Source organism: Pinus tabuliformis, chromosome 6 (assembly GCF_031772625.1).
Source record: "Pinus tabuliformis cultivar Carrire ecotype Pingquan chromosome 6, CPIR1, whole genome shotgun sequence".
Taxonomy (NCBI): Eukaryota; Viridiplantae; Streptophyta; class Pinopsida; order Pinales; family Pinaceae; genus Pinus; species Pinus tabuliformis.
In genome coordinates, this window is record NC_142292.1 from 1,466,682,371 (window position 1) to 1,466,694,574 (window position 12,204).

The window sequence follows — 12,204 nt, forward strand, 5'->3', positions numbered from 1 at the left end:
GAGAAGTTCAACATGCATGGCTGCAAGCCTATTGATACTCCTCTTCCTGGAGGTTGGAGGAAGGAGGATGCCACTTCGGGAGAAGAAGTGGATGCCACTATTTATCGACAGTTGGTGGGGTCGCTGATGTATTTGGTCAATACACGACCTGATATATGCTATGCAGTTAACCAGCTTTCACAAGTTATGGTTAAGCCTACCAAGCTCTTCTGGAAGGCGGGCAAGCATGTATTGCGCTACTCGACAGGCACATCGAGATATGGTTTATGGTACAGACAGGAGGATGAGGTGAAGCTATGGGGCTTCACGGATGCAGATTGGGCAGGGAGCCCAACGGACAGAAAGAGCACATCAGGAGGGGTCTTCAGTATTGGATCGACAACAGTTTCTTGGTACAACAGGAAGTAGAGATCCGTGGCACTCAGTTCAGCGGAGGCCGAGTATATGGCAGCAAGTTTGGCTGCATGCGAGGCTATATGGATGAGGAACATCTTGGTTGGTTTGTTCGGTTCTCATTTGGATCCTACTGTGATTTACTGTGATAACCAGAGTTGCATTAAACTCTCGGCTAATCCTGTATTTCATGATAGATCTAAGCATATTGACATCAAGTACCATCATATCAGAGATTGTGTGCAGCGGAGGATCATGTTGCTTTCATACATTCCAATGGAGGATCAGGATGTTGATATTCTAACGAAGGCTCTCACCAGGAGCAAATTCGAGTACCACCAAGGCAGGATAGGGGTGGCTGATAATCCATATCTTGTCGAGAGGGAGTGTTGAGATTGCAACAAGATGATGGAGCTTAGTGAAAAGAGTCGCCTTCACTAAGTGGGCCCGTATGCAAATTATGGCGCAAGTTCTATTTTTGATCCCAGCAAGGATGATCACAGTGTGGGTGATCACAGTATGAGTGATCACAGTGTGGGTGACCACACTGTGAGTGATCAAAGTCTATTTTTAGACTAGCTGTCAAAAATAGAAAAGTCAAATATTATTGTCTCATAATAATATTTGGACTATAAACTTGATCTTATTCTCTTGGAGCACTTCAGGATGAGATACGGATGTGGTACATGGAGATCCCTGAAGGAAATACGTGGTTACCTATGGGATGAATAATATTTGCATGGATGACTTCAGTTAGAACTCAAGTGAGTTGAGTTTAGTGGACTGGAGGTGCAGTTGATGGAGTTGTGTTCAGTTTAGCTTTGTTAAACTGGTTGTATTTAGTCTAACTGGCAAATAGACTAGAGATGAGTTGGGTGAATTAGTTATTAATTAATTCACAAGTTATTAACTCATAATGAAACTATAGAATACATCAGTTAACTCAGTTGCATGTCAGTGCATGTTCAGTTCAGCAGGGACAGGTGTTAGAGGATCAGATTGCTATCAGTTGTGACTATAGTTGTGCATGATGATTTGCACAATCAAAGGGATTGAGTATGCCAATGAATTGGCCAATATCAAGAATTGTAGCTTATGCTCACGTCCAACAGAGTGTGAGTGATTATTTGCAGGTGAAATACGAGTTTGGTAAACCATTCTCATCAATTCTTGAGCAGGTATTGAGCTGGAGAGGCAGGCAAGCAGTGGAATAGATTTGGAGATCAAATCTGAGTTGTATTGTGTGTAACAGTGGAGCTAGTACTGGATTGCTTGTGATAAGCATTGTACTTTGTAATGTTACATGGTCTCAATCATTAATATACAGAAAGTGTGGGGTTTTTAGCGAGATGCTTTCCCCGGGTTACATACTATGTTAATGTGTGAATGCTCTTGATGTTTTATTGTTATTGATGCTGCTATATTGATGATCAACGTAGAGGAGCTTATGTATTGTGTATGTATTCCGCAATAGTACATGATCACGATAATCTCTGTTGAATATGTGTTAAATTATTCAAAATTTCTACAATTTTTATAGAAAAGTTATTGATAAAGTTATTAAAAGAAAATTTATTTAATTATTTAATTAGAATTACTTTTTGTGGATGGGTGTAAGTGAATGATAGTTTATAATGATACTTTAGTGACAATGCAAATTTTGAGAAACAACACTTTATTTATTTGGAAGAATCATTAGAGGTAACTACGCAATGGATTTAAACATTGTGATCAAATTTGGAAAAATGAATTACCTTTCTACAAATATAATTTTATTTATAGAAATTATCTCACTGTATGAATTTTGAGTGTTCCAATCATTGGTACTTTATTTTTCATGCAAAATATAATGCACATGTTTAAGTTAGTGCAACTTTTGAGTACCTTAACTAATATAGATCACCAAAACCTGAAGTATTAAATCTCTTGATATATAAACCTTTTTAGAATAAAAACTTGAAAAAAAAATTGCACCTTAAAAAATTTAATCCCACACATATATATATATAGCCTTGAAAGTTTTTTTTAGACATTTAGATTGTGCAAAACGACACAATTTAATAAATATTTTGCTAGATTTCAAAGAAAATTAAACCAAAATGTAAAATATGTTGTTATCATAATTAAATATTAACATTAATCTATATCAAATATATAATTGGAAATAAATTTAGATAGCGATGTAATAATATTTGCAACTTCACTTTATCACTCTATTCTATTTTCTGCAACTTCACTTTATCACTCTATTCTATTTTTAGAAAATTTAGATAGCGATGTAATAAATTTTGCAACTTCACTTTATCACTCTATTCTATTTTTAGATTTATTAAGTTATAATTAAAACAGATTTAGTATATAAACTTTATTTATAATTTATTTGTTGTTTCTCGTTTAGCTATATATAAACATTGAGTCAATTACATTTTAATTGGCTACCCTGCTTGTCTGCAATTCCTTTACAAACTTTTTATTGCCACACACTCTGAATTTCGGTCAACACTCTTAGTTCGGTGTCGTACTTGTCCACTACACCCAGGTTTACGGTGATTTTCTACAACCGACTATTAAATTAAATTACAGAAATCAAACCCTTAACCAGCCAGAAGAGACACATAGTAATCATATAGCTTATTTTTTTATTTTATTTTTATTTAATATAATATAATATTATTATATTATATTTTATTTATATTTAATGTAATAATATATTATTGAAAAAACATAAATATAATTTTCAAATTTATTTAGATGTAATAAATAAATTGATTTTTGAATGACAAAGATAATAGTAAAAAATATTTTGGAATAGATATAAAATTGAGGAAAAATTGAAAATTGTTTCTTGCTTTGAAAATTAGAATCACATTGAAATTTTTAGAGAAATGCCTAATAAGAAGTATAGAAGTTCTATATTCCATTATGGAAAAGCTTGTTTATGGAAATGAAAAATTATATTTTCAAAGCTAAAAAAAATTATCATATTATTAAGGTTGGATAATGAATATTAATTGTATAATTTTATATGTGCTGCATGTTATTATATTATAATATGAGGTTATAATTTGATTTAAAATGAGATTTTTAAAAAATAATAGGGTTATTACTTAGCCATAGAAAAGTATTTATTAAAGAGAAGAATATAATTTTTAGCAAGATACCATGAAAGGTAATTCAAAATGAGTAAAAAGAAAATCATAATCAAAATAATAATAGAATTACAAATGTAGACTTAAAGAAAAATGCATAAGCTTTCCATTTTTTTAGTTATGGAAAATATTGATCTAGAATTTCTGTAGACAAATTATTGATGTAATTATTAGAAGAAAAAATATTTTTAGTGGGTGGCTGCAAGCTAATGATGGTCCCTCATGACATGATAGTGGCAATGAAAACTTGGAGAAACAACAATCTGTTAACTTAGAGGAATGATTAGAGGTAACTACATAATGAATTTGAAGATTGTGTAAAAAGATGAAATTTAGACAATTGAATTAGCTTTCCGAATATATAATTTTTGTTTATAGAAATTGTGTCTAACTATGTTTGAGTTTTCCTATAATTAATGTGTTATTTTTCATGCAAATAGAATGCACATGTTTTGTAATAAAAATTGGAAGGTATAATGGAGTGATGCTTGAGATATGTTTTGCACGTCATGTGCATGGTGTAATGGCTGGGGAGGATGGTTTTCACACCCCCCACCCAAGTTCGAATCCCTGCAGAGGGTGTAAAATGTTGTATTGTGTAAAATGAGAGGGTCCCCCCGAAGCCTACAAAAAAAAAAAAAAATGCACATGTTTTAGTTAATGCAACCATTGGGTGCATAATAATGGAATCTTGCTACAAAAATTTGTAGCGGGCCTATAGAGAATAGAGTCATCTCATGCACATCTAATTTTCTAGAATTTATGATCTTAATATTATAATTATTTTAAATTACAAAAGTCATCATTTCCTTGAAAATATAAGACCTTCCATTAGTGCAACCTAAAAGGGTCTTAACATTATCAAACAACATTTTTTTTAGAGTGTAGGCCTTAATTCTATATCCAAAGAATACAAATTCAACTCTATGTTTCTATGTATTTTCATGGAAAAAACCTATATTTGGAGCAAAAAAAGTCATTTTTCATGTCATATTCCCACTAGAAAAAAAAAAGAAATAAATTCAAAAAGTTTGTGTGTGTGTGTCCTAGAACTAAAAATGCTTGCACGTTCCTAGAACTAAAAATGTGTTCCTAGTACAAAAAATGGGTGTACATTCATAGTGGTACGAATGTATGTGAACTAATATAGATAATTACTTTGATGCATGGGAAATAGTTGAAGTGAGGATGGGGAGGAGGAGAGGGAGAGGGGGGGATAGAGGGCCAATGGTGAGAAAGATAGAGAGAGAGAGAGGGAGACATAGAGTGGAGGGTGGGGAAGAATTAGTTGGTGAGTGAGGGGAAAAGAGAGGAGAGACAAAGAGTGAGTGGGATTTGAAAAGTGAGAGATATAAGGAAAGAGGGTGGGTAAGGGATAGGGAGAAAGATAGTTGTTCAAGACATAGGGAGGAAGAGAGAAAAATTTGGAGAGGGTTGTTGTGAAGGAGGGATTGGGGGAGAGAGAGAGGAGAGATAAATAGAGTGTAAGTGAGAGTTGTGGGAGGGGGGGGGGGGGAGAGGAAGAGTGAGAGATACAAAGATGATACAAGGGTTTGAGAGAGAGAGAGAGAGAGAGAGTAAGTGAGAGTTGGGGGGTAGAGAGGAAGAGTGAGAGTGAGAGAGAGATATAGAGAGTGTGACAGTGACAGTGCGAGTTAGTGGGGCGGAGAGAGGAAGAGTGAGAGATACAAAGATGATGCAAGGGTATGGGGGGAGAGAGAGAGAGAGAGTTGTGGGGGGGGAGAGGAAGAGTGAGAGATACAAAGATGATGCAAGGGGTTTGGGGGGAGAGAGAGAGTGTGTGTAAGTGAGAGTTGTTTGGGGGGGGGGAGAGGAAGAGTGAGAGATACAAATATGATGCAAGGGGTTTTGGGGGAGAGAGAGAGAGATAATATATAGATAGAGATAGAGATAGAGATAGAGAGATAGATATAGAGAGATAGAGAGAGAGAGGAATAAATGGATATAGGGACATACAAAGGAAGAGAGAGAGAGAGATAAATAGAGATTGATGGGTGGGGAGAGAGAGAGAGAGAGAGGAATAAACAGATATAGGGAGACAGAAAGACAGAGAGAGATAAATAGAGATTGATGGGGGGGAGAGAGTGAGGGGAGACAAAGAATGAGAGAGGGAGGGATATAGCAACAAATATGGAGGTGGAAGATAGAGGGAGAGAGAGTAGAAGATATATGTGTGTGTGTGTAGAGAGAGAGAGAGAGAGAGAGAGAGAGAGAGAGAGAGATTTTGAAGGGGTTGTTATGAAAGAGTAACTATGAAAGAGAGGTAGGGATAGAGAAAGAGAGAATGGGTAGAGGGTGGGGGGTGGTAGTTAGGAGAGAGAGGGCAGAGAAAGAGAGAAAAAGAGGAGGAGGGAGAAAGAGATACGACTAGGGTGGCGATAAAGAGGGCTGAAGGGAGAGAAAGAGAGGGGGAGGGAGAAGGGGAGGGAGGCATAGTTATGAAGGAGAAAGGGAGAGAGATACTATCTAGGGAGTGAGGGAGAGAGTGAGAGAAGGAGAGAGGTGGGGAGATAGATATAGAGATGGAGGGGGTAGAGATAAATATAGATATGGAGATAGAAAGGTATGGGGGAGAGAAATAGAGAGAATGAGAGAGGGAGGGAGGAGAGAGAGAAAGAGGGGAGAGATATAAAAAATAGAGGGAGATAAAGTGGGAAGAAGAGGGAGATAGAGAGATGGGGGGAGATATAAGGAGAGAGTGAGGTAAGGAGAGAGAGAGAGGCAGAGATAGTGTGTGTGATGGAGGAGAGATATGGATACAGAGAGTGAGGGAATGAATGAAAGAAGAACTAGGGAGGTAGGATAGAGATGAGAAGAGAAGGAGAGAGGGAGAGAAGAGAAGTGAGGGGGAAATATGGGGGGAGAAAGAGATAGAGATATAGGGGGATGTGTGTGTGTGTGTGTGAGAGAGAGAGAGAGAGAGAGAGAGAGAGAGAGAGAGAGAGAGAGATAATGAGAGGGAGAGTAAGGGAGAGAAAGAGAATGAGAGAGGGAGGGAGATAGATATAGAGAGGGTAGGAGAGAGATGTAGTGGAAAATATGTAAATGGAAATAGAGAGAGGTTGTGGGGAGAGAAAGAGAGGAGTGAGGAGGGAGATATAGAGAGGAGAGAGGGAGGGAGATAGAGACAAAGTGGAAGGGTGGAGAGAGAGGGAAAGAGATATAGAAAAGAAGTGTGTGTGAGAGAGAGTGATGGGGAATGGGATAGAGAATGAGGGAGTGAGGGAGGGAGAAAGGGATAGAGATAGAAACATAAATGGAAGTGGGAGAGAGATAAGCATAGAAGGAAGAAGGACAAAAAATAGAAGATAAGGGTAAAAATTAATGTCTCAAAAGCACACACATGTTCCTAAATGTGTGTGTAGTATTGCCAAGGTCTAGAAAACATGAGAAGGTGAGAGAAGAAGGTAGGTAAGAAATTTATGGTTGTGGAAATTAGTGTCAACAATTTATGTGTATTTTGAGCAATGGATGAGCATTCATGAGAGTACATGCATAAATTTTTCTACCAAATGTTTTCTCCAATTCACTTGCTTGCCACTCGCCCAACTTTCAAATAAAAATATAGAAAGAAAGTATAGAATATAAATAATTATGTAAATACTTGGTATTATTTTTTGCATAGTTAGAAATAAGATCGTTTTCCTCTTGTGTTACTGGAAATCAATTTTTTATCTCGTATGTAAATAGAGAGCAATTTTAGTAGCCCTGAGCGTTAGCTCAATTGGTCAAGTCCCCATCATTAAAGCACCTTTATATTAGGAGGTCACGGTTCAATTCTCTTAACATCCTTGAGGTCAAGCTTTGTGGTTGATCTAGTAGGAAGTTATCCCTTCAGTGTGGATTTGCCTGGTACACATATTTTGTGAACATAGAAGTCATTATTCTATGAGGTCCATGAACCTTGTAGAAAAAAAGAAAAAAAATAAAAGAAGGAAATTTGAGTAATTTGAAGAAAACTATTCTCTAGTTGAGGACTTGGAAAACAATTTTTATCTTCTCATTTAATTAAAATAATTTTTTATATTGCCGTAAAATTAGAAGAAAATTGTTGTCTTTTTTTTTTTTTATGATTGGGACATGATATTTGTCTTCTTGTGTAATTGGAGGACATTTTTTGTAATTTGAAGACAATTTATATATTTAATGGTGATTAGAAGACAATTAGTTATATCCTTGTAATTGCAATCCACTTAAAATAATTATGGCCCTTTTTGGGCTGTTAATGTAAGTCATTTTTATATTTTCTCCCCACTTATATGCTTCAGTTTTAGAAATGAGATCTTATCGTGGAAATAAGAATGAATGACCTCTATTGATTCCCTATTATATAAGAAATAAACTAACTAATTACAATATATTTTGAGAGGTCACATTATGCATGAAACTTCAGTGCTCAGGGAACATGACATTGAATGGTGTAATAACCTCGTTACATGTCTCTCTTATTTTAAGCATTATAATTTTAATTAAATAAAAATGTTGATTTTGGGAGACAAACTTGCGGAGTTGAGGAGGACTTTGCTTGGGGACAAATGACAAGCAAGGGGGAAAGTGGAATCATAGGGATTGGCTTGCAAGACTTGGTAAGAAGACATAAATTAATCAGCAATGACAAGGCTAACTAACATAAAACTTTGGAGAGGATGGATAGTTGGGAAACAATTGCTTGGCTCACTAGTTTTGGGCTAGACTGGCAAATCAACGAGGGGGAGATTTTTTTGAAGGCAGAGCTCACAAAGAAGGAAAGGTTGGGGGGCAGGGGGGGAGCTAGAAAAGTTCGAGGGAGGTACTTGGGGGGAGGATGGTTGATCTACAGGAGGAAGAACAGGTAGTACACAGAGGCAAGAATGAGAGGGTGGTTCAACTTCACTATGCAACCTATTTGCGATCATGAACTCTTGAGTTAATGGAAAATGTTATTTCGGGTCTTAAGAAGCCTACTCAGGCTCTAGAGTCTAGCATGGGGGTGATTGGGTTGCAAAGAAGTTTACAGTGTAGCCCAATATTTGGTTGGGAAGTAAGTGGAAATCCCCAAATTAGTTGCTCATTGTTATCATTGTCGGAGTAAAGAGGCATTTCAGTATCGATATCAATGAGAGAATAAATCCCTTACAAATATTCTTAGGGATAATGTAGAAATTAATATAAAATTCACTACTATTTATGAATTTGAACTAAAAACAAGAGATTACAAATTTCCTCTACAATTATGTGGAATGGAAACCACAATTTAGAAATACATGCAATCATCAAAACCACAAGAACACAATGATTTACACAGGAACCCAATGGGGAAAAACCCCTCCATTGCTTTTCATTAACTAGACTATAAACTATAACAATGTCTTTCTTCAACTTTGAAGCACACCCTGCACTGTAAACCTGTTCTCCTGCTGATTGTCCTACTCTGGCCAACACTTAGAAAATTCAAGCCTCCAACTTCCTAATATTTCCTTGTACAATTCATGATAAATTGAGCTCCTAAATAATAGGGGAATTCCCTATTTCCTTGTGCAATTCCCAAGGAATAGACCACCTGCTTAATTTCCAAGCATGTACACTCAAATAGTATACAATTAATGATCACAATGTGCCTTTTCCTCCACTTCAGCTAGGAAATTCAAATTCTATGGATGTCTGGGCTATTTTTAGCTGATTGACTACTTTATCTGAGAGATTAGTGAGTTAACAATAGTTCTACTACTCAACTCATCTTGAACTAGCTCAATTAATGGCTAGACCTCAGTTAACTAAGTTCAACTGAAAATAACTAAACTAGATTACTAAATTTTAGAAATCACTACATACCCAACTCTACTACAATCCTACAAACTCAAATTTGTTGATCTAACTAAGTGACAAGGCTATGACACTCAAGCTAACTCCATTCCAAGTCATCCTACAAATGTGGAAAACCGAATTACTCAAGTTTACTAATGCACAAGTCAAATTGAGCCTTTCTTGCTACAATTTATAAAACTCCCTCTTATCAAGAGAGGGATTTTGAACCATCCCTATCTTGCACCTGTGGAATTCAAATTTTCCTCTTGAAATTTCCTTTGTCAAGATATTTTCATCCTTCTCCTCAGTTGGAATGTATTGTAGCATCATAACTCTCCTTTGCACACAATCCTACAAGTGATGGTACCTAATGTCAATGTGCTTGGACCTATCATGAAATACTAGATTCTTAAAGAGTTTAATACAATATTCATTATCAAAATAAATCATCGTCGGATCCATCTCCTAATTGGAAAAAACCCACAAGTATTTTTTTTATCCATATGGCCTCACATTTTTCTTGACTTGCAACTATGTTTTCAGCCTCTGTTGAGCTAAGTGCCACAGAACTTTGTTCCCTTCCATACCAGGAAATAGTTGCATACCCAACACTGAAGATAGCACTTGAAGTACTTTTCCTATTTAATGGACTCCCTACCTAATATGCATTAGTGAAGTCTTAGAGCTTCTCCTGTACCACAACTCATACTCAGTTGTGCCTCTGAGGTATCTTAACACATGCTTTGTTGCCTTCCAATATAACTTGGTAGGATTCACCATGGCTTGAATCAAATAATTAACTGCATAGAATATGTCTGGCCTTGTGCTCACCATATAATCCAATGATCCCAAAAGCTATTTGTAGATGGTAGCATTTACTGGCTCTCCCGAAGAACCATACTCCTTCCTCCAATTTGTAGATAGGGGTGTGACCATAGGCTTGCAGCCTTGCATATGAAATCTAGGTAGTATTTCAGAGGAATACTTCCCCTAACTCACAAATAACTCTCCATCTCCCTGTCATACTTATAACCTAAGGAGGTAATGCATCAATACCATGTCCTTCATCTCGAGTGATCAACTACTCATCCCTTGTATGTATCAAGTCGTCAACATATAATACGAAGATAAGAAACTTTCCATCTACCACAATGTGATAGAGATTGGCATTTGCTTCACTTTTGGTGAAGCCCAATCCATTGAGATATGTGTCAATTTGAGCGTACCATGCTTAGGGCGCTTATTTGAGACCATAAAGGGCTCTCTTGAGTCTACACACATGTGTTTCCCTTTCATATGCTTCAAATCCTTTTGGTTGCTCTATGTAAATTTCTTCCTCAACAACATCATTGAGGAAGATTATATTCACATCCATTTGGTGTATCTTCCACCCCATATTTGCAATTAATGCTAGAATGGTTCTAATTGAGGAATATCTTTCCATAAGGGAAAATGTTTCCTCATAGTCAACTCCCTCTACTTGTGAGAAGCCTTTGGCCACAAATTTGTCCTTGTACTTCTCGATACTTCCATCAACTGCATTCTTCACTTTGTAAATCCATCTAGAACCAACCATTGACTTGTTCCTTGGTCTCAACACCACCTCCCATACATTTTTCTTCATGATGGAGCCATACTCCTCCACCATGGAATCAACACACACTGGTTGAGAAGTTTCTTCCTCAAACGAAGAAGGTTATGACTCAATGAGTTTTGTCATGAGATCCATATGACCAGTGTATCTATCTGGTGACCTCCTCTACCTGCGCAAAGATGTAGGAGCTACCACATTCTCCTATGTATTTTGCACCAATCTGTCAGCTTCTCTGGTTCTCTTCCTCCCCTCTGTGGAAGATACCTTTTGAGTGGGTGCCTTCACTCAACCTTCTGTCTGCTCCTCCACTTGTGGTTGCTCCACAACATCTTGAAGCTCTATATGAGGCTCTTCCTTAGCAACTAGAAGTTGCTCCTCGAGTGGGATACTCATATCTCCTTCTAGAGATCACCTCATAGCCTTTTCCTCATCAAATTTGACATCTCTCCTCACTACTATCACCTTAAGTGAAAGAAAATACACCTTATAGTTATGTGGAGTCTATGTGTATCCTACAAATACCCCCATCTTAGTCATAGGGTCCAATTTAAATGACAATGCACAATAGATCCAACAATTTGAAAATGAGATACATCTGGCTTCGTCCTAGAAGAAATGTTCTTCGGGTGTCATCATGCCAAGTACTTTGTGAGGGCTCCTGTTTTGCAAATAAACTGTGGTGTTGCATGTTTCTACCCATAGATGTAATGGCAACCCTTGATCATGTAGCATGGCTTTTTTTTCTCCCACTATGCTTCTTTTCTTAATTTCATCCCCCCCATTTTTTTGTGGGTTATGGGGTGCTATCAGTTCTCTTCTAATAACCTCATTGGCACCAAAGTTCTTGAAGGCTTTAGAAATGAATTCTCTTCCATTGTCACTTCTCAGAGCTTTCAATTTCTGACTAGTCTCCTTTTCAACCAATGCTTTGAATTCAACAAATTTGGAAAACACTTCATTCTGTAACACCCTCCTCCCACATCTACCCAAGCAACCCTCCAGCCAAGGTAAACATGCAACGAGAGGCTACTATGATATGATTCAAACTCCTAGGTAACTTTAAGGAAATGGAATCAACAGAAACACAACACATAGACCTCCCTCAGGTGCTTTAGGACCCCAAGTAACTAATCCACCATTCCAGGTGGAAAACCCTTGAGTTAACCTAGCATTTAAATGAATTAAACCCAAAGTTGCTCCCATGATAAGGCATGCATGCGAATGTAACCCTATAGTTGCTCTCATAGGCTTGCTTGCCAGAGA